This window comes from Felis catus, chromosome C2 (assembly GCF_018350175.1).
Source record: "Felis catus isolate Fca126 chromosome C2, F.catus_Fca126_mat1.0, whole genome shotgun sequence".
Classification (NCBI taxonomy): Eukaryota; Metazoa; Chordata; class Mammalia; order Carnivora; family Felidae; genus Felis; species Felis catus.
The window spans coordinates 40,350,602-40,374,928 of record NC_058376.1 but is presented as its reverse complement, the minus strand read 5'-3'; the positions used below and the strand labels follow the sequence as shown (position 1 = coordinate 40,374,928).

General features: G+C 37.1%; 1 protein-coding gene across 1 annotated transcript in view; it reads right to left on the bottom strand.

Moving 5' to 3' along the window:
- Positions 1-13,586, bottom strand: part of HTR1F (5-hydroxytryptamine receptor 1F) — a 152,517-nt gene extending 138,931 nt beyond the window's left edge. The window contains exon 1 of the mRNA XM_045036770.1: positions 12,968-13,586. The gene's annotated coding sequence lies outside the window, so the exon portion shown is untranslated. The remainder of the gene's footprint in view (positions 1-12,967) is intronic.
- Positions 13,587-24,327: the final 10,741 nt, after the last annotated feature.

The following is a 24,327-nucleotide window of genomic DNA, read 5'->3' as shown; positions in this document are numbered from 1 at the left end:
AAAAAATAAACAAATCAAGAAATTATCCATCAGTGTCAAAAAATAGTGACAAAAGAAGAAATAAGAAAACACGGAAAATTTTTTGGTCCAGGTATAATGGAATCTGATATATAAAGAAGGTAATTAAAATTGTAAGGTAAGGTCACCTATTAAAAGGGAAAGATACCCAGATCAACTATCCAGATTAGGTAAAGATGAAAGCTAATAATATTTTGTTTGTAAGAAAAATTCAACTATAAAATGATTCAGGCCAACAAATTTGAGGCAGACCTATAAAAAAGAAGGATAATATCAGATAAGATGAATTCAATGAAAATAAAAGATTAAATAAATTTCATATAGGAAAACTAGACAATCATATATCTTTAAGTGCCCAATAATCAATCACCACAATATACAAAAGACCCATAAGCTGGATATCCAGTGGGAAATAGACAAATAATGACTGTAGAAGGAGACTTTAATGGATCTCTATAAATAAGTAACAGTTAATCATATAAAATAACAAGAATATAGGAATGCAAGCTGGTGCAGCCACTCTGGAAAACGGTATGGATTTTCCTCAGAAAACTAAAAATAGAACTACCCTAGACCCAGCAATTGCACCACTAGGCATTTTTCCACGGGATACAGGTGTGCTGTTTCAAAGGGACACTTGCACTCCCATGTTTATAGCAGCACTATCAACAATAGCCAAAATATGGAAAGAGCCCAAATGTCCATCGATGGATGAATGGATAAAGAATACGTGGTATGTGTATATATATATATATATATATATATATATATATACACACACACACACACATACATATACATAAGTGTATATATATATATACATATACATGTATATACATATGTATATGTGTATATACATATGTATATATATGTATATGTATACGTATACATATATATACACATATGTATACATATATGCACATGTATATGTATATGTATATACATATATACGTATATATGTATACACATGTATATGTATATATATGTATATATGTATATATATATATACAATGGAGTATTATGCAGCAACCAAAAAGAATGAAATCTTGCCATTTGCAACCACGTGGATGGAACTGGAGGGTATTATGCTAAGTGAAATTAGTCAGTCAGAGAAAGACAAAAATCCTATGACTTCACTCATATGAGGACTTTAAGATACAAAACAGATGAACATAAGGGAAGGGAAACAAAAATAATATAAAAACTGGGAGAGGGACAAAACAGAAGAGACTTATAAATATAGAGAACAAACTGAGGGTTGCTGGAGGGGTTGTGGGAGGGGGGATGGGCTAAATGGGTAATGGGCACTAAGGAATCTACTCCCGAAATCATTGTTGCACTATATGCTAACTAATTTGAATGTAAATTTTAAAAAATAAAAAATAAAGTTAAAAAAATAAAATATATGCATAAAATAACAAGAATATAAAAGTGATGAATACACTGCTTCTTAGTCTCATACACAGCCCATAATTCACTGTCTTTCAAGTGTGCAGTGATATTTCACACAATTCAACACATATAAAACAAAAAGAAAACCTTCTAAAAGCAGCTCAAATAGTAATCATGCTGTCCACATTTTCTGGTCACAATATAATAATAAAAATAAGCATCACTGAAAATATTTAAATACAAAAATTTAAAACTTTGTCACTTTCTTCAAAATAACTTCTAAATTAAAGAATAACATTAGACTTCAACAGTACACTATTTGGTCTATACTTTTGAGAATAATATACAGTAATTCTAATAGAATAGCTTTATAAACATAATTATATATTGTTTTTGCTTAAAAAATAAGCAGACAAAATTTTTGGATTCAGAATATATTATTGTCTATTTTAAATAGTAAGAGAATAAAAATTCACTTATATTAACAAGAATTTGTCACATTAAATAGAATAAGGATAAATGAATAAAAATAAGTGACTTTTCTGTGAACTAGCCATAAGCACAAGAAGATGTAATAAGAAATACTTATAAGTCATATTAATATTCCATAACATAAAACACCTAGGAAAACCCCAAAAAAGAAATGTGTAGAACCCATAAAAAGTCAATTATAAAACTTAATTCACAATAAGAAATAAGTCCTAAATAAGTCGAGAGATATCATATTCCTACAAGGGAAATTCAGTTAGTCCTTTCACATTACATGTACTCAAAATGCTTATTCCAGGGGCGCCTGGGTGGCTCAGTCAGTTAAGCGTCTGACTCTTGACTTCAGTTTGGGTTATGATCTCACGGTTTCTGAAAGTGCAGAGCTTGCCTGGGATTCTCTCTTTCCCTCTCTCTCGGCCCCTCTCCAGCTTGCATGCATGCACTGACTCTCTCTCTCAAAATAAATAAATAAACTTAAAAAGAATGCTTATTGAAGGTGCACCTGGGTGGCTCAATTGGTTGAGTGACTTCTGTTCAGGTCATGATCTCACAGTTCATGGGTTTGAGCCCCATGTTGAACTTTGTGCTGACAGCACAGAACCTGCTTTGGATTCTCTGTCTCCCTCTCTGCCCCTCCCCTGCTCACGTTTTCTCTCTCTCAATAATAAATAAACATTTAAAAAAATGAAAACAAATAAAAAATGCTTATTCCAATAAGAAACTCAAATTTTTGATATCTCAGAAAATTACCCATGCTCACTAAGGGGTAACACACAGGAAAGAATACACAACATTTTGGAGAATGATAGAAAACCCTTGCATACAGTTGCTAAAATAATGCCCAATTCACAATATCTAAAAGTAGTGCCACTGTTGCAACAACTGAGAGACAGCCACTAAACAGAACTTATCACTGCAAACAGGAGCACCTAGTAGACAATAAATTTAGTATTTATTACAAGTGAAGATAGAATGACCTTTCAAAACATGGTATTAAGACAATAGGGTAAATATTTAGGGATAAAAGGTCATAAATGATATATAAAAATGAATTAAAGCTGGATCAAAGAGCTAAATAGAAAATAACATCATAACTATTGGAAAATATGAACAAATATCCAACTGATCTTCAGATGGAAAGTTGTAAATTTACTTTTGGTTTCATGAAACTAAAACCAAACCAAACTAAAAACCTGAAATGTTAAACCACATAAAATTTAAACTTAAGTGCCACCAATCATGGAACAAGTTCAAAAGTGTCAACAAAGGGGGAAATTTACAGCATATGACAGAGCTTTGAAAAAACATAAACATGTCCATAGTTACAGCAAAAAAAAAGCATTGATAATTCAAAAAGGAGAAACTCAAATGACCATAAAAATAAAAGGAATTATATTCAACCTTATAAGTAATCAAAGGAAAAATACACCAATATCAAGAAGAGTTGAGATGTATAATTTTGGCTATCAATTCAGCAAAAGTTTGTTAAAAACTAAGATATGATACTCAATTCTTGTGAGAAGGTTGTGATAGAATTGTGGAGACTTTTATTATTTTCTTTAAGTGATTTTATATATTCATGTTTTCAATAATCAGGAAAATGTTATTAGAATAAAATCACATTTTATATATTGAAAGCATCTGTAAAGTAATAGAAAAAATACTTTTCAGTTTTAAGCGTAACTTTTGCAATTCATTTTTTATTTAAACCTAACAATGAAAATGATAAAAAAAAAATCTACCTTAAAAAGGAATCCAGAGAAGAAGCAGTTTTTTTCTCAGATACTTTAGGGTCAAAGGACAACATATTCTATAGTTGGAAGATGATTGGACCAAGTTGAAATGTGGATTTGTGCCCCCGCCCCTCATCATTTAAGACAAACAATTTAAATCTCTGGGTATCACTTCCCTCTTCCATAAAATGGGGATAATCATTTCTGTCTGGATGTGAAGATAAAATGTAACGATACGTTGGAAAGCAACTATAAAAATTATCAGTTAATTCTCAAGCCATTCTGTTTGTATTCATGGAAGTATGTGTAGTTCTAGCTTTGTCAATTTTTCTTCTACTCAATGAATTTGTGTCCAGGGCAGGAACATTCCTTCTACCTCTTATTTACATTTTGTGAGGTTCAATACCACTTTTGTATGCTATAGATAATCATACATTTATTCATCCAGAAAACACTTCCCTACTGTTTCACTATGAATTCTACATATTTGTATCTGACATTAAATTAGATGTTCTTCCAAAAAATCTAATGTTCCAATGTGTGATACTGGTTTTAAGGTAAACTTTTTTAGCCAGTGCAGAACTATTGTCTGTCTATAACTTTGCAATGGTGTGAAACACTTATATACTTTTTAAAAAGTGCAACAATCTTGACAGATTTTCTCCACTTAGGTCCTGAGGTAGCAAGGATATTTAATGAAAGGTTGCAAGTACTTTTAGTGACAGAGTATACTGAAAGGAAAAAGCATAGAAAGGAAACTTGCATAGATTTTAGCTAAATCTTGCTAACCTTCTTTAGGACAAAAATGAAGTCTGTCAGAACTTAAACTCTTTCATCTGAAAGCCCCTTCCAGGATTATGCTTTATGAAGGGAAGAATACGAGCTTCTCTCTTCTGTGTTTTAGGACTAATGGTGGCTAATTGAGTTTAATAACGAAAGGGGGAAAGGGAGATCCACAGATGAATTTGAGAGAAAATGGTTCTTGGAGCATTTGAAATTCAAGCTATTTTTCTCAAAATAGAAAGGGTGAAAATTACACAGTCTAGACTTTAGTTATGCAAGGTAAGAGTAAAGAGATCCATTGCTTTTATTTCAACTAGAATGATAAAGATTGACGGGTCCTTGCCTTGTCAAGCATAGCTGCCCAGAAGCCAAAGAACAGCTAAAAGATGCCTTGAATTATTCGTGTTGTGTTGCAGTGGCTACACTGGCTAACTCGCAGAGAGAATGCTGAAATGACCACTTGCCAAATCTGGAACTCATTATTTCACACATTAAGAAGTTATGAAAATATGCAACCCACCTATTCATTATTACTTGTACCACATAACTAAACCATCCCTTGCCTGTAAGCATGAGCCAAATCAGTGTTTTTCTGAAATTATCTTAGCTATCAAGGCAGTAATCAGGAATTTTGCTTGCTACGGCATTCAGAAAACAAAATCATACTTTATAAACTTTTTAAAATATGACAGATGCCTCAAAAAGTATTGTAAGATTAAAAAAATAATTACAAAATTAGGGCTTTTGATAGCTAGGTATTTGCACATAACCTTGACTGTCTTAGTGTATTCACAGGTTTCTACTTATCTAAAACCTCTATCTCAAAGATTTTATTCTATTAGTTTTCACCATGAGTGTGTGAATACATTGATATATATTAATTACAAGACTGGGTAATAATGCAAAAAGAGAGGAAAGATTCAGGTTGAACTGGAGCCAAAGATCTCTACATCTTGAATAGCTGACAGGCAGACATTTGTAAAACATTAGTGAGTATCAATAAATCTTGATTTAATTGAGATAGTTTTCTTCAATATTAGTTGACATTGTTTTGAAATAGATGAAAAATTGATATAAGGAAAATGTAACCATGTATTGTCCACTTAATAAACAAATAAAACAACCACGGCAATGTCCATTTACATTGTATAAAAAAGTAAAGGTAGTTGAACACTAAAGTGGGTTATTGAGTGAAGTTATATAATATTCTTCCCTTGAGGTTTTATTATATAAGAAAAACAGCCATCTGGCTCAGATATGGTGGATACAGCAGATTATGTTAGGAAGCTTCTCTGAGTTTCTTGGTCTTTTAATTTTGTGAAATAGTTTGAAACAGTGAAATGCCATAGACAGAGGCACCACTGAATAGAGAAAGAGACATTTTTGCAATGATTTTTAGAAAATCACTCTCCCATCTAAGGGTTTTTGTGAAGTGTTCAGGGTTGTGGCTGGATTACAGGCATTTTCATCACAGGCAACAGGAGAGTCAGAGAAGTTTGTCTTTGATGCTCTTTGTGCCGAATACTATGGTTCACTCAGTCAGGGGAAATAGAGATGAATAGGACTCAATTGTGGCATCCAAGGACACCCTGGTGTAACTGGAGAGAAGACATCAGTAAATAAATAAAAAATACATATAGCCAGTGAGTATAGCATGGAAGCTAGCAGAAGGGAGTTGTTTTCTAGTTATAGGAAGTGTCTAGAAAGGAAAACAAATATCTGAATTTTGGCAAATGACTAAGAATTTCCCAGGTAGAAGGAAGGATATTCAGACCTGAGTGAAGAACAGAGAGGAAAACCTCACGTGTCAGTGAGGAGTTCCCTATTGCTGAAGCATAGCTGGCAGACGGGCAAGATGGGGTGATAGGAAGGAAGCTGGAGCAGAAATCCAGAGAAAGGAGGGCCACAAGAGTAAGCTAAATAGTTTGGCTTGTTCCCAGAAGGAAATGGGAAGCCACCAAAGGATTTTAAGCATGGGACAGAACTAATCTCTAAAATTAATTTGGTAGCAGCATGGGGCAAATGACTCATGGGGGCAAGGCTTGGTCCAGGGAGATGAAGTTAAAGATACTTAAAAGGGTCCAGGCCAGGCATACTGAGTTGAAGTAAGGTAATAGATGATCAGGAAAGTAGATTCAAAAGACCCATCAGACTGACTGGATTTGGCTGGGTATGGAGAAAATTTTTAAAAAAGGAATTGGGAGTTTCTCTGATGGGATATGGAATATAAGAGACTTATACATTTAGGGGAGAAAGAAGATGAGTTTAACTGTGAGCCTGTTGACTGGGCCTAGAGGTCATTATCTGTCCATCTGGTGATCTCTAGGGTTTGTAGCTTAATGAGGAGTTTTGAGCTGGATATGCAGCAGACAGGGAAATTTTCCCAAGACCAAGTTCCATTGGTGCTACATGACATGACTTGACTTGTACTACGTCATGGCATTAAATAAAACTGAATAACAAAGTGAGGAATTTATTCCCTTTTCAATTTTCTTTCCCTTTGAGAGTGTTACAGTTTGTTGAAGATCTGTTTTTAACTTTTGTTATCTCCCTTTTAATAAGCCGAGAGCAAGTTGGCCTCAGGCTCAAGACTTTTCGTTGGCAATAATTTTACCTGATTAAAATTTAATAAGATCACTATTCTTGTTGTTGTTGTATTACTTTTTTTATTATTGCCTACTATTTGTGGCAGTAATATTTATTTTTTCACTAACAGTGATAAGAAAGTTATTTTTATTTATTTATATTTTATGGACAAACTCATGAAGGTAGTATGTGTTAGACCTGGGTACAGACGCAGAGAACTATTAATGGGCAATGTTAGAATTGAGACTTGTCACATTTGAAATAAGTAGGACCCATTTGGGTAACTGAAACCACAGTAGCTAATGATATTATTTTATAAGGTGTAGCAAGGATTCCTAATTCCCATACATGAACTTTGGTGAGTCTGTCAGTTGACAAAAAATGATCTGCAATTATTTGTACTTACGTGCATTATTTTCTTAGGGAGGAAATACCATCGTTGTTTGTTCCTTTGTGTTTCTAGTTTCTTAAAGGGATCTTTCACCAAAGAAGAATTAGAAAAATGGCAGTGAATGGAGAAGAAAGCTAAGGATAGATAGTGGAAGAGGATCACCAAATGAATGGAGAAGTAAAATTCAAAGACAGAAACTGGACCAAGAAAGTGCTGCCACTAACTTTGTTTAAGAGCAAGGAAGTTATCTTTGAGTCTAATGGAAGTAAAGCTATGAATGGTTAATAGTTAACTTTGCCAAATGTTCCTACACAGTTTAGCAAGCTAAGGTTTCAGTGATTCGTAGCTTCTGGTTTAAAAATATGATGACATGGGATGCCTGGATGGCTCAGTCAGTTGAGTGTCCAACTTTGTCTTGGGTCATGATCTTTTGGTTCATGGAGCCACTGCAGTGGGCTCCACGCTGGTGGGTGTGGAGCCTGCTTGGGATTCTCGCTCTCTCCTCTCTCTCTCTGTCCCTCATCCGATCATGCTTTCTCCCTCTCTCTCTCAAAATGAGTGAATAAACGTAAAAAAATTTTTTTAAATAAATAAAAATAAAAAATACGATGACAGTTGCCACAGGAGTTTCATGGTATGGTAGGGGTGGAAGCCAGGCTATGGTGGGAAAGGAGTTAATGGGAGGGGAAGAGATGGTGGCAAGAAATAAAAATTAGTTTTTTTAGAAGCTGACTGAGGAAAGGAGTGAACAGGACTAGATACAGGGATTGTTCAGGATCATGACAGGCTTTTCTGTTTGCTTGTTTTAAGGATGAGAGTGATATAATCTTAATCAACTTAAACAATGGAGTCATTAAATAAAGAAGAAGTTAATGTTGCAGGTGATAAAAAGAATGGCTTATGAAGCAAGGTGCAGATTGGAATGGGGCAGTGGTAGGATCCAGAGCAGAGAGGAAGTCAGCTTGACTATAGGATAGGAGGAAAGGAGAGTAGCTGAGCAACTAAACACACAGGAGTCAGAAGAGTGGAGAGAGCTTCATTCCTGGGAGTGTCTGAATTCCCATTAAAGAGGAATCATCCTGAGAGCAAAGAGACAGGATTAGTTTTGAGAAGGGTGGCCAGCTGTGCTCAGGCTGCTTTGGAGAACTGCAGAGAATGCCAAACGATGGTAAGAAAAGATTTGATGAGAGGTTAAGTGAACAAATGACATAAGAACTGACTTTACAGTGGCGTCAATTAGAAGAGTTTCTACAAATGTCCCAGGCAGCACTTCGCTTTAGGAATATAGGAGGCTGACCAAAGGACTGATACAAGTCTGGGGCTTTGTGGGAAAATGCACTGTCCCTATTCCTAGTGTTGCTAGTTCTCTCACTCATTCAGTTCTGGAATTCTATCCCCTAGCAATTATTAAATGACTTTGCTCCCACAGTTCTTCTCACTCCCTCTCTATTTTTTAAATCAACTCTTGCTTCTGCCTGGTTCATTCCCATTGGCCTAATTCCAACATTACAGCTCCCATTTTAAAAACAAATCCCCATGGCCTGCTCTAGCCACTTTTCATCTTTTTCCTGAAAAAGCTATTTTATACAGAGTTTTTGCTTCCTCATCTTCCATTCTTTTTTCCTCATTATTATTTTAAACTACATTTTTTTTTGTGATTTGCATATAAACTTTTATTTAGTATTTTCAATAACTATAACTCAAAGATATTAATGTATATACAAGACTAAGCAAGTATATACAGGACTTTATCCTCCTCCCATTATTGAACCCCAACACCCAGTTTTTCTCCCTGTAGGCAACCACTATTATCCAGTTTTTAAATATATACTTTCATACATAGGTTAATTCTCCTTTGTTCTATAAATGATAACATACCATGCATACTGAATTGCAACTTTTTCTCTTTAATATACTTTGAAAATCTTTTCATCTTAGTACATAGAAAGGTGCCTTAATAATTTTAACAACTGGATAGTATTCCATTGAATGGATGTACATAGTTAATTTTGTTTGTTATTTACAAGTATTTATTGCTTTCAATTGTTTATCCATATAAAAAGTTGCAGGGAGTAACTTGGAACATATATATTATTTTTCCTAAGTGCCAATATATCTGTAAGATAAATTCCCAGGACTGAAATCACAAGGTCACTAGTCTTTGTTCAATCCATATCGGTCAATCTTTTATCACCACCGTTTCAGCTGAAATAGCTCTTTTCAAGGCCAAATAAAATTTCAAGGTAATTCTCTGTCTTCATACAATTTAACTCTTCTGCAGCATTGGGGACAGCTGATCCTCACTTCTTCCTTCTTAAAATACTTTTCTTCTTCTGGCTTCCATGATATTACACCCTTCTGGATTTCCCTGTTTCACTTACCGCTCCTTCTCAGTTTCCTTTTCTGGTTCCTACTCTTTTCAGTGTCCATATTTTGGGCTGTTTTAGAGCTCTTTTCTCAGTCTGATGCTTTAAATACATTCTCCCCTTAAATCATTTCATAAAGTCCCATTGTTCTAAATGTCATTTATATAGTAGTGACTTACACATTTTTATCTCCAACTCTGACTTTTTCCCTGAGCTTTCTCCCAACTACTCTTGAGATGCCCACATCTGAAGATCAAATAGGCTGCTCAAAGGTTAACTGCTTCTCCTGACTCCTCTCATATCAGTGGGTGACAACTGCACTCTTTCAGCTGCTCTGATCATGTATCTAGGCGTGAACCTTGATTCCTTTCCTCTGTCAGTAACCATGTCTAATACATCATGGAGTCTTCTCACCTTTACTTCCAATACATCCAGGATATGGTATATTCACAGCTATCACTCTGATCAAAGTTTAGGCTTTGAACTAGCTCCCTAACAGCCTCCCTACTGTCCCTCTTGTCTTTATACAAATTATCTCAACACAATATCGAGAGGATCCGGTATCAAGAGGATCCTGGTAAAACTGCTGCCCAATAGAAATGCTTTAATGGCTTCCTATTGTACATAGAAGAAAACAGAAAGTGCATACTATGGGTAAAAAGGCCACCAACTACTTCTGAGAGAAGAAAACACCACTGAGAAATTATTAGATCGATATAGTCTTCTCTCTTTAATACTTACATGTACTCACTGATATAATTTTTGCTTATTTATGTTCGGTCGTAGGCTCTGACATTTCTCTTTGCACCTTTTCAAGTGGAAGTAATAATTTCTGTTGCAGATGCCAATTCTGAGTTTCCTTACTGCATTTCAAGAGTTCGTCACTTTTAGAGCAGAAATGAGCATTTCTTTCCTGTCTAATTTAGGGTTGAGGGAATGGAAAAGGAAGGCTTCTCACTGTGGGGCACAGGAGCTGTGGTTCTATATCAGATCACTACAGATGCTTCCCTACAGGTCTTGGCACCCCATCACCTAAGGATTATTCGTGCTTTCAGTTAATAGCAATCAGGAAGCAACAAGCTACATCTTGTTTACTCTGCCTCAATCAGTGTCCTTTCCACTCCTTAAATTCTTATTGAAAAAAAGAGAATCCTGCCATAGCCTTTCAAATATAACCATATCCATGTTGTTTTACACTAGCCCTTTATTACTAATACACTAGAAAGTGCCCTTTAAAAATCCTTGAAGTGATTTCAGTAATAGTTAATCACATTCAAAAGGGACCACACTTACTAGATAAGAAAATGCAAACTATTACTCCTCTCATTTCCAGTTAAGAATTTAAAACTGAAAAAGCTGCCTTTACAAATGTGTTATTGCTCAATCCCAGGCATCTATAAAACTTGCCTACTGAGTTAAAGTGTCAAAAATTGCACTCTTCTTTCAATCTTCATTCCATCAGAGCTCTTTACATACTGTTGAAAGGGAACGACCCTTTGATATAACTAAGTTCATTAGTTCTGTAGTAAGTCTCCGTGGACGAGGCTTGACAAATGATTCATACCGACCAAAGAAGGTGTGGGGAAATACATTAAAATTTCTTGGACAAAATCTGGCAACTCCTAAGCTGATACCAGGCAAGAATAACATTTGTTCTAGAAACAGCTGGGTTTAACAAACAAGCCACGTAAAGCATAGAAAACCACTTCTGATTGGAAACAGTGAATAACTACTCTCATTATCAGGACCAACGTTGACACACAGGTGTGAATGGGATGGAGAGGAGCAAGAACTCCACTTTCCTTGGAGGAGATACACAGTGATGATGCTCAAACCTGCTTATGAGTTTGGAGAGGGAGAAAGGGAAAGAGAAGGAGGAACAGCAATTGTAAGACCAGAGGGATGGAGAGGCTTCCTCGGGCTTGCAGCTGGCTCGTTGACACTCCCAGTTCACAGTGAAAACCAGCTCAGAGTCCAGACCTCCTTGTTCAGCAAATACGTGGACAAAAGGGGCACCTCAAACTTAAGGATTTAGACTTGGGTTCACCAAATCAAATTTCAAAGATTTGTATATAAATGAAACCAGAGTGAAACCCGTCTTGAATCTGTTTCACTTTCCCGGTTTGGGGTATAGCGCGCCCACTAAAATTTAGTCAAACTGCAATGATGACATAGATAGTCCAGAAAAAGTGATTTTGAGTGGCTGGTGACTTCCCCTGCTTATGTCATCTTACATGCTCACTGAACAAATCGGCTTAACGATGTGACAATCGACAAGGTGCCTGAGAAATACTTTATATGCAGAAAACGAAGTCTTCTCAAGGTTTCTTCCCAAGTGCGCGGAAGTGCACCCTTAGTTCCCCGGACCGCTATCAAAGGTCGCCTCTTTCGCGCAAGTGGAAATAACCCCAAACCTCAATCCAGCATCTGAAGCACCCAAAATACTCCTCTCCGTATGTATTCTCTCCTCATCTCCTCCATTTCATTCCTTAACTTTCTGGGCCCACAGATGCGGCTCTCGTAGCCCCTTTGGGGGCCGGAACCCTGAATAGCCACCCTCACTCAACCGCCCCCCTGAACGGGAAGGCAGGCTTCCTTAGTCGGGCAGGACCAGCAGCCTCCCAGGCCCCTCGTGGCCGCGAGGTGGAAGCTCTCTCCTGCCCTTTACCTCAGTGCTTCGTACCCGCGGGAAATCAAGTTAGAAAACTGCAACCTTCCCCCGATCTACTCCTCCTCCCGGCTCCTCACATTTCTCTAACCGTTTTCCCCAGAAGCATCCCGCCGGGGGATGAATTCGAAGACTCTCCCGACCCTCCAGTGCTGGATTCTGGCCGGTGCCCGGTCTCTCTCCACCCCAGCCGCCCCTCCAGGTAGGAGCGCCGGAAGCCTGCACCCTCCTAAGTGGGGTGTCGGACCCCTAGCCCTTGGGCCCGGGTGGGGCCCCTCCCTCCCAGCCCGGAGCACCTGCTCCGCCCAGGACCCCTCCTGCTCCCGGCAACTTTGCCCCGGGGGAGCAGAGGCGGCGGGCAGAGTGCGGAAGGGCAATTCTTGAATTCCAGCGCGGCTCGTTCGCCCCGAACAAGTGCCGGAATCCTGCTCCGGCCGCGCGGGGCTGCCGGGCCCTCCCGCCGCGGGCGGCCGCTGCCCCGCGCTCCCCGGCTCCGCTTCCCCACCCGCGGGCCAGGCCCGGGCGCGAGCCGCACACTCACCGGGAGCGCTGCCCCGCAGGAGTCCGGAGCGGGGAAGGCGGCGCTCCAGGGCCGGGAGCGGGCGGGCGCTAGCGCGCGGGGCGCCGGCAGCTGCCGGCCGGAGAGCCGCGCGTCCGGGCTACTCGCGGGGCCGCGGGCCCGCTGCGCGCTGCGGGACTTGGGCGCCGCGCCCGGCTGGGTCCCGAGCGCGGGCGGGCGGGCGAGCGGGCGGTCACCGGGGGCTCGCCACCACCCCTAACACTCCTCTCTGCTCGCCCTCATCTCTTCCTTCAACACCCCTTTCTCATCTTGCTTCTCTTACTTTTCCCCCTTCCTCGTCTTCTCTCAGCCGTCTCCTCCCTCGTCTTCCACTGGTGCGTGGAGAAGGGCGGGGGAGGGAAAAAGTCCCGTCTCCTTAATTTGAGTGATACCTTGGAGATTATCTCTTCATGGAATCTGGAAATGACGTGAACACCTTTCTGAAAACATCTAGAAGAAAACGCCTTTGGTCTCCTTTTCCTTGTGGTTCTCCTTCCAAGTCTCTCTGCCGCTCTCTTTGGTTGAGTGGCTAGGAATGAGGCGAGGTCAGATAAGAAAAGCGAAGGGGGAGTTAGAGGCAGCGGTCTTCAGAAGTGGGGTTGAGAACCGCTCACTGAGTGGGCCTAGAGATCTGTTTATCCACAATTTCACCGAGTGGGCGTCTCCCCAAAAAGCATTCGGATTGGGGGAAGGATGACAAAGGAGTTAGGCAGGGTAATGGGACGTGGGTTCATTCAAGGGTTTATTGTAAGGCATCCATTGTGGTTTGCCCTCCAGGTGTCTCAGAATAATACATCTCTAGTATTTTGATCTGGATGTGACCTTGAGAAAATACTTGCCCTTTCCTGTTGCTGGCTTTGAATCATTTTTCCAGACTAATGTTTTATAGACCAGTAGATAGAGTCCCTTCAGCTGAAGCCTACCAGGAACTCCCCTAGAAACTTGAGTGCTTCTTGGAAGGTTCCAGCACTGGAACAGGTCTCTAACGCTAGGAAGGATGGGGCAGGTTTGTTTTTGTACAGAGCACCACCCCCACAGGCCACAGGTTATCCCTTCTAGGACTGTTTCACCCTAGGCTTGACTTGTACATCCTTTTCCCCAGAAAGGAACCGCTGTTACTGAAGATCCTTTCTGCTCTCCTTCTCAATATGTTCTGCCTTCCAAAGACCATCTTATATAGATAGATCTTGCTTATAGATTAAACCTGTATTTTCCAGCCCATCTTTCTTCTGTTAGTGAGGTCATCTTTGTTCTTTGGAATCACAAATTTAAATGAGATAGTATATAAAAAAACACTAACCATAATGCTTGGCACTTAGTACTCAAGAAATGGGAGCCAAATTATTATGGGTAATTATTTCAGATTATCACATTTTCCCCCTATTTTTATTCCTATTTTTATTCTCTCACATAATTCTTTTCTTTTTTTAGTATTTATTTATTTTTGAGAGAAAGAGACAACGTGAGCAGGGAAGGGGCAGAGAGAGAGGGAGGCACAGAATCTGAAGCAGGCTCCAGGCTGAGCTGTCAGCACAGATCCCCATGAAGGGCTCAAACTCACGAACCGTGAGATCATGACCTGAGCAGAAGTCAGACACTCAACTGACTGAGACACCAGTGCCCCTCTCGCATAATTCTTAAGCACGAGAAGTTGATTCTCTGTACCATGATTTGTACTGTTCCAGCCCTTGTTCCTTATAAATATATGACTATGTGGTGATGGCCACTCATTTAGGAAAGCATAGTGGAAATAATAAGAGAGGAAGTCAAGATTTATAGTTTTCCTAATAGGACACAGTAGTTTCCCCAGAAGTTATAATATTGACTGCCTTGATTTTACACTGTACCCAGAGTAATTTGTAACAAATCTTGTAGATGACAGCCGTGGAAAGAGTCCAAGGTTATGCTGCCTCAACAGACGGGGAATGTATCCACCTTCTACACAGAAGGATGTTTCCAGATGCTGTGTGTGGACTTGTGCAATTGGAGTTATCAATTCTTATGTACACCTGGAGAGTAAATGACACATATTAAGTGAAGATGTGAGAGAGACCTTACCTGTGAGGCAAGGGGGACCTAAGGTTTCAGATGTTTCTGCTAGTGCTACTGCAGCAAACAAATGTGCTTAGGTAACAGTGATGAAAATGCACCTTGCATGCTGCAACAGGATGTCGTGCCCTAGAGATATTCCATTTGCTGTTGAGTTCACAGATAACCCAGTAGGCAAGACACAATCATAGCACTCAGCAAGGGTTACTCTGAGTAAACTGGAGAATGAGTAACTAGGCTGCTTCCTTAGATATCCTACTACATCTTAGAAGCCAGAGTCTCCATGAGTTAAAGACCAGAATCTCAGTCAGTTATAAAGTTCACCACTTTTAGGTTGTTTAAAATGAATTAAATCATCACAGACAAGTGCTTTTCAGCAGCTTAGATGAAAGATCCAGAAAATGTCAGTGCTTAAAGATCTTATTTGTTTTTAATCTTAAATATGCAAGGACATGTATTAATAGGCAAGATGCTAATAGTTCTTTTCTTGAGATTTTGCCAGAAAGGAGATTTTTCACTAAGGACAAATTGCACTATTTTGATAATATTGATTGGTCTCAGTTTAAGACTAAGTTGAAGCTCCTTTGTTCCTTTCAATTAAGCTGACTGCACTGTTCCATGACTACAAAAGCCAGACATGAAGTGTAAAATTAAGGAAAAAGCTGAGAAGTTATAAAAAGATGTAAGTAGTGTAGACAGAATTAACACAAATAGTGCAGGCCTACATAATGTAACCTGCCTTTAATGGCTTCTATTTTCCTTGAGTTATTTGGCTAACTACAGAAGATAAACCTGATCTCATAAACCTCACAAGTAAGATCCACTGACTCATTCCATGGCATCAAAAGGTCACTTTTTAGGAGGATTATGTCAAGTTCTGTTTTTTTCTATTTTGGAAAAAGTACTGCAGAGTAAAATGAAAACTCATAATGCAAATTAAAGCAATCAAATAAGCAACCTCTCCCTAAGTTTATGGGAAAAGTGTTTTATTTTTTCATAATAGATTGATTTAATTTATTCATTAAATTCATAAGATAATTGCTCAGTTCTTTTGGAAAGAAGTCAAACAAAAAGGTATAAAGAGGTTAAGTAAGTATAATCTAATAATTCGATAACATAACATGCAGGGGAAGACTGGATTGAGAAATAATCCCTATTATAAAATAATGCTATTTTCTTATAAGTGGAAAATATGCCTAAGTAACTCTCAGGAGAATATTATATATATATATATATATATATATATATATATATTATACATATATATATATATTATACATATATATATAATTATACATATAATATATATTATACATATATATATAATATATATATATATATTATACCTCAAACACCAACAGAAAAACTGGGTTCTTAGTTTAGATTGGTTCTTTTATACATAAATCATTAAAATCCCCATTTTAGCTAGCTAGATTCATAAGTTATTTCCCAAACAGGTGCAAGATGATGTAGGAGAAAGACCACTTAATCAGAACGTTGCAGGTCTGTCACTATGAAACAGCCTTACAATAAGTGAATTGGGGCACAGTTTATTGGGCAGGAGAGTAGTGAACAAGATAAACATAAACACTTAAATGATATTCTTATCTGTTGCCAAATTGTTTTTGTTTCCACAACTGTGAGAATTGCAGCATGGTGTTTTGCACACTGCCTATAACATGAATGGACAAAAAAGTTGAAGACTATGTGAGTATAAAAACAAGAGTTATTAAGTCTACGATGGTGGTATGATGGAAAAATAACTGTTGATCACATTTAGTTAAAGAGATATGAACAGTATGAAACTACTGTATATTCTGAGCCTCCAGCTAAGAGATCATCAATGCCAATAAATCCATGTTTCTTAATAATTTTGATGCTATTCTCAGTCATATTAAAATTGCATTTTACCTACAGCCATATTTATATTATTTTGAATATTCCAATACCATTTCACAATTTCTTGTTTAGTCTGTATTTGTTAAGGTAACAGAAAATGGCAGTTATCTCTTTGTATCCATGAGAAAACTAGGCATAGGGGTCATGAAGGAGATTACATTAAAGCTGAACTAATTTGATGCAGTTTTTTTCCTAGCCATTAACCAATTTGGTAACCTAAAGAAGATGTTTAATTTCTCCCAATTTCGACTTCCTAAAATTCCAGGTGGGAATAATGCCAAATGTATCTGTCTCTAGAAGGTATCCTGAGTATACTGGGATATACTATTTAAACTTTCATAGAAAGAGTAAAGTGTTACACAACAGATGATCAAATTTATGTGAAGAAAATTAGCAAGGAAATCAGGACAAAACCATCAGGTTTTGACACTTAAATATCTTCAAGGTTACTAATCTTTTGATCAGAATCTTATCAAGTCAACACAAAAACCAGACTTTAAAGTGAAGCTATTTTGTAGACATGTAATTTGCGTACACAGCTTTTGGACAGCCAGATAGGGTTCTTCGCATGCATTTGTAGCAGTGAGTACTCAACCAATTGGAGTACTGGATGGCAACTTTGAGAAAAAAAAAACAGTATGTACTTAAGATAAACATGGCTTTCTCTCTTGTCCTCACAATGTCCTGCTGGTTATTTCTATATAGCTGTCGTGATAGAGATGATGCCAGTGAAAACAAGGTTGCTTTTGAAATATCAAGGTAATGCTGGATCATTGCCAGTTCTTAATAACATATGTGAAACAGGCTCTACTATAATTAATATTTACTCTTGGAGATTTAATAAGACAAAAAAGTAGACTCTGAGTGTTTAAGAGGGGACAAAATTACCACAAAACAGTAGTATTTAAGAGATTGATTGATATATGTGCTTGATGGAGAGCAAATTGTGATTATTTAAAAAATAATATGTTTATTATGTTTTTGTATATATGCTTCTTCTTATGAATGTGAAATAAGACTAACTGGCTAACAGCTTGGTAAAGCCATTGATAATTTATTATTGCTCATTAAGTACAATTCTCAAAGGATTTTAATACAATTTGTTCAAAGCTCCATGTGGATTCTGTAACCATTTAAAATGCCTTCATACTAACAGTTCAGTTGAAAATAGAAATGCAACAGTTGATTAATATGAGTAAGCCTGCTGTTTTAACTGGAGTCCTACTAAGAATGTCTGATGAAGTAGACAGTTTTCTTTGAAATTGGGTTTACCCATAACGCTTTTAGTTTTCAAAGAGAGAAAAATTTTTAGTAATTTATTTAATTATAAATATTTCCTTATATTACCTTAACAAGCACACATTTAAATATGTAATAGTATTTGTGAATTCTTTTTTTTACAATATGTCTTTTACTGCCTTGGGAAGGAGACTCTCCCAGACATTTTATTATTTTTCCTCATTTTATTATTATTATGCCTCAGACTGTGTCATCCTGTTACTTTATCATTTATCATACTTTGTTGTAATATTGGGGAAAGGTTGTGTATTTGTCTCTTTAGATTCTAAGCTACTTTAAAGCGAAACTGTTTTATTCCTTGCTTACTCTTAGTAATTTGCCTAGTACAGAGGAATTGGAAGATGCTAAGTAATCTTTGAAATGTATGCATGAATAAATCTATCAGGTATGTATCTTTAACTTTGATAATAAATTAAACCTGTTAACTGTTTTTCAAACCTATTCTGTTTTTCAAAAATGATATTTCCCGAATGGTAGAAGTTATTCAATGTCTTTTACAGAACCAACATCCAATGATGTTATATAAAATATCCCTCCTTTCTCTTCCCCCACTGTCCCTCTCTGGTTTTCATGTGGGAGGTATTTTTAAATGTCTGCTGTTTTTTTGGACGTCCATTAATAATTAAGACTGGGACACAGAGGCCCTGTATGCTGGGTTGTAACTACCCAAAAATGGACTTCATTAAAATTGATGGGTTGTTGGGCTATATATGCCATGGAAAGAGAATCTGTTTCCTGGAGCTGTTCAATTACTACAGAGAGGACTCTTCCAGTCTGTTTTCTGAAGGCATTCTGGGGATAGTAGGTCATAAGGGAACTAGAACCAGGGATTCCGCTCTTTATTATGTAAATATTCGCTTACTCTTCCTGCACTGTGCCTTGCATCGCTTGTTTCCTATACAGAACATCTCTGGTGTAATTTTCCTGGAGAATAAATCTCCAGTCTCTGTCCTGCAATGAAGACAGAGAAATTATTGCCCGGCTACAGTGGCTAGGTTTGTGGGACCTAACCATACCTTTCTGTTACACTTACAAGACTTACAACCAACACAACTTTTTCAGAACACCTCTAAGATCCTTTGTGCTTTCCAGTTCCGAGCCTCTCATGGGTGTGGAGGGGCCAGCTCCCACTATCTATCTCCACTTCCAGTTTTACCATCTCCTAGTAAAATATTGGAATTTCATGTCTGTTCTCCTGTTGTTTCATTCCTTATGGCTTATCGCCATTTTATTTCTTAACTGCCATTTCAGTGGGGATGTCATGGATAAATGTACAAATACATGTGTTTAATTAACTTCTCAAAGTTAAATGAGATCTCTCTAAAAATAGGCAGATCTTTGGCTCTAATTATTTTGTATTATTATATACTATGGTACTTTACAATATGGTATTGCAATGTACAAAATGTGTATGTCATGGGGCGCCTGGGTGGCTCAGTCAGTTAAGCGTCCAACTTCAGCTCAGGTCACGGTCTCATGGCTTGTGAGCTCAGGCCCTCATCGGGCTCCCTGCTGTCAGTGCAGAGCCCACTTCAGATCCTCTGCCTCACTCTCTCTCTGCCCCTCCCCCACTTGTTCTCTCTCGAAAATAAATAAAAACATTTTTCAATATCTACAAAATTTATGTCATTTTGCCTTTTCTATGTTATTGTCATAACTGAAACTGTCCTTTTTGGTTTTTTGAGAGAGAAAGAGTGCATGTGAGCAGGGAAGGAACAGAGGGGGAAGGAGAGAGAGAATCTTAAGTAGGCTCCATGCCCAGTTTAGAGAATAATGCAGGACTCGATCCCACGACCATGAGATCATGACCTGAGCCCAAATCAAAAGTCAGGTACTTGACTGACTGAGCCCCTAAAACTGTCCATTTTTAAGTTGATGGAATAATAATAAAGAAATATTTGCCCTCAACTGCATATATTTTTCTTGTTTTTCCTCTCCTTTTTGAGACTCCAATTTCTATATGTCTCCTATTTTCTATACCTCTAGCTCCTTTCACTTTAATTTTCCTTTCTAAACGGTGATACCATGATGAGAGAATTATATTATTTTGTAATAATATGGTTGGGTTTCAGACCACTTATTTATGTTTATTCTCTTTTCCCCTATGTTTTCTTCTATACAATGAATAGTATTTGCTTTTCTATAACTTGGATATGAAATAGAAAAGAAAAGAGTTTTTTTTTGCTACATCCTCCTATCAAACATAGAGACAATATTAAGTAACAAAGTTTGGACTATCCTATCACTAAAACTTTGAGTAGAATATGGGAAGCTGGTAGTAATTGTCACTGAATGATAATGATTATACTAGTAATTCTACTAAAAGCCACCATGTATGGAATCCAACACCATGCCAAGCAGAAGTACATTACATGCATTGTAGTATTAAGAGAAATACATTGGTGTAACTATTTTACAAATAGGGAAACTGAGGCTTAGAGAAGCTAAATAACTTTAATAGGCTTAATCATCTGCTAAGTGGCATATGTTGGATTGAATCCATCTGATGACTAATTCCAACGTATGCTTTTCCTCTCAAAACACCATTATTAAAGCACAGTTGTATATATTGATTTAATTTTAAAGTCAAAGGTATTAAGAATAATAGTGTGCTGCTATACAGAAAATATTTTAAGGTCTGATTTTTTTGTTATTTTATTGATTTTTGGTTATTATATTGTTCTTTTTTTCTTCTTTTTTTTTGAGAGAAAGAGAGCGTGTGTGCAAGTGGGGGAGGGGCAGAAGGCGAGGGGGAGCGAGTATCTAAAGCAGGCTCCACATTCAGCACAGAGCCTGATGTGGGGGCTCGATCATGAGATCATGACCTAAGCCAAAATCAAAAGTTGGTTGTTTAACTGACTGAGCCACCCAGATGCCCCTCTTTTTTTTTTAAGGTTTTATTTTTAAGTAATCTTTGCACTCAACATGGGGCTCGAATTTACAACCACAAGATCAAGAATCATACTGTACCAACTGAGCCAGCCAGGCATCCCTATTTGTTCTTATATATAATACATATATTATAACATACTTTATATTATCATAAAGTATGAGTTACTGTTATTATTTCATTATCTCTGAGGCAATCCTACCAGCTTCAATTCCATCCCTTACCTTATGGCTCAGCCCTGTCCCTAGGCCTCCTCCCTTCCTTTTACGCCTTCCTTGCTTCTTTGCTCTTTTACTAACACAAGATTATACCTTATAGTATTTTTGTTTCACATTTTTATTGAGATGTAATTAATATACCATAAAATTCACCCATTAAAAGTCTATATTCAAGGGTTTTCAGTATATTCAGAGTCATGCAACCAGCACTATAATCAATCTTAGAACATATTCATCATCCCCCAAAGAAATGCCATGCCCATTAACTCTTACTCCTTATTTCCCCACCCCATTCCCTTGTCCTAGGTAACCACTGATTTACTTTCTATCTCTGTAGATTTGCCTATTCTAAACATTAAATGTAAACGAATGTGCAACATGTGGTCTTTTGTGACTGGCTTCTTTCACTTAATATGTTTTCAAAGTGCATCCATGTTGAAACATGTATCAGTGCTTCATTCTTTTTGATTGCAGAAAAGCATTCCATTGTATGAATTCACTACATATATGTAGGAATGGAATTGCTGGTCATATGGTAATTTTACATTAACCTTTTCAGGACGTTCCAGATTGTTTTCCAAGGCCCTACAGCATTTTCATTCAATATGAGGGTTCTAATTTCTCCATATCCTTGTCAACCCTATTTACTATTTGCCTTTTTGATTATAACCTTCCTACTGGGTACAATGTGGTACTTCATTGGTGTTTTGATTTGTATTTTCTCAATGATCAATGGTTCTGAGCATATTTTCATGTGCTTATTAGTCATTTGTATATCTTTGGAGAATTATCTATTCAGATCTTTTGCAAATTAAAAAAAAATTTAATGTTCATTTATTTTGAGAGAGAGAGAGACAGAGCATGAGCAGGGGAAGGGCAGAGAGAGAGAGGGAGACATAGAATCCAAAGCAGTCTCAGGCCTCTGAGCTGTCAGCCCAAAGCCTATGCGGGGCTCAAACCCAGGAGCGAGATCATGACCTGAGCCTAAGTTGGATGCTCAACCAACTGAGCCATCCAGGCACCCCCTTTGCCAATTTTTAGTTGTATTATTTGTTCTTTTATTACTGAGTTTTAAGAGTTTTTATGTATTTTAGATACAAGTTTCTTATTTGATATGTGATTTCCAAATATTTTCTCCCATTTTTGGGGGGTTGTTTTTTAACTTTCTTGGTTGGTATTATCTAAAGTTTCAAATTTGATAAAGTTCAAATTGTCTGTTTTTTCTTTTGTCTCTTGCTTTTGGTATCATATCTAAGAAGGCTTTATCTAATCCATGATCAATGAGATTCCTCCACTATTTTCTTCTACGAGTTTTGCAGTTTTAGCTCTTATATTTAGGTATTTAATCCATTTTGATTAGTCTTCGTATATGGTATTAGAGCAGAGTATGCCTTCCTGTCTCCTCATTCAAAATGAATATTTAATTTTTGAAGCAACAAAGGATTTGAAATAAGTATGTTGTTTAAATATTAATCATTTAAGAAATTTTAGAACAGGATACAGGAGAATATAAAAGTATCTAATGTTGAGGGGTGCCTGGGTGGCTCAGTCAGTTAAGCCTCCAAATGTTGATTTCAGCTCAGGTCATGATCTCACAGTTCTTGGGGTCAAGCCCCGTGTCAGGCTCTGTGCTGACAGTCAGAGTCTGCTTGGGATTCTTTCTCTCCCTGTCTCTGCCCCTCTCCCCCACTCGTATGTGCTCTTTCTCTCTCAAAACAAATAAACATTAAAAAAAGAAAGTATCTAATGTTGAATTTTAAGAAAACACATTTATAACTTCACAAATGAAATAGCTAATAGTTTCATTAGAATGAACTATATGAGACTTACTTTGATATGTTCATTAACATAACATTCAGCTAATTTTCTGAATAAAACATAGAGTTACTCTTCTAAAGAGCAAAAAGCCCACTAAGTTCCAGTATGTTGCATATTACTAATTAAATAAAAACATGGCCATAATATTCATTGTGTCATCCTTCATATAATACTATATAATTAAGAAAACATTTGTTACACAATTAGGGAATTTGGCATTGTAGGACAATTTGTGATTAGCATATACCATTTCAGATGATTAGCACATACCCTTTCGATGGAAATATTAACTTTTTTATCTAGTCTGTGGCAGCTACATATGCAGTTTGGACTGATTTTAAATGAATGCAAAACTGCAGCAATGCTTTTCTATTTTAGACAAAAGTTATTTGCAATTAAGGCAAATAGCCCTGTCTTTGATATTCGCCAGCTGCAGCATAGCTCTGACAGACTTCACCCCAGGTTTAATGTCTATATTATGCATATCAGAATTTAATAGGCAAGTATGTACATAAACTTCCACACATTAATTTTTTATATGCATAATAATTTATGCATAATAAAAGCCAATAACAACCCATGTAATACGGACAGTTTTAAAATTCATAATCATGTTAGCCATTAAGCAAATCAGAGTGGTCAATGAAAATCTGTCAAAATTTGGATTCAGTACACAATTTACATATAAATTTGTGTATATATCTGATGATCATAATCATAAACTCAGGGATAGTCATATTCTTTGCAAAAATTTACAGTATGATGAAATGCATTAATCGCATGCCAGTGGATACCTGAGTTTAGTTTGACCTCTGTCATTTAGTTATATAGCTTTAAATATTTCTTGATTCTTCATTAAAATGAGGAGAGTAGCTTCATTGTTCTCTAAGGTCTTATTGTGCTTTAAATTTTTGTGATCCCATTGAATTTGCCATTACTTGGCTGGTTCGTATTTGTGTAGAATTACAATATTTGTGGTGCCATTTGTTTCCTTTTAGTATTTGCCTTGCAGTTAAAACAGTGGCATACTAGGATGGCGATGTTCCACCAGTATAGCAAGTCTTTTCATGTGTGGTTGAGAATAATAGATTATGGGACACGTTTCAACTTTCTTTTTATGCCCCACTACTGAAATTAAAATCTCTGAAAAATAACTACAAAAAAAGCTT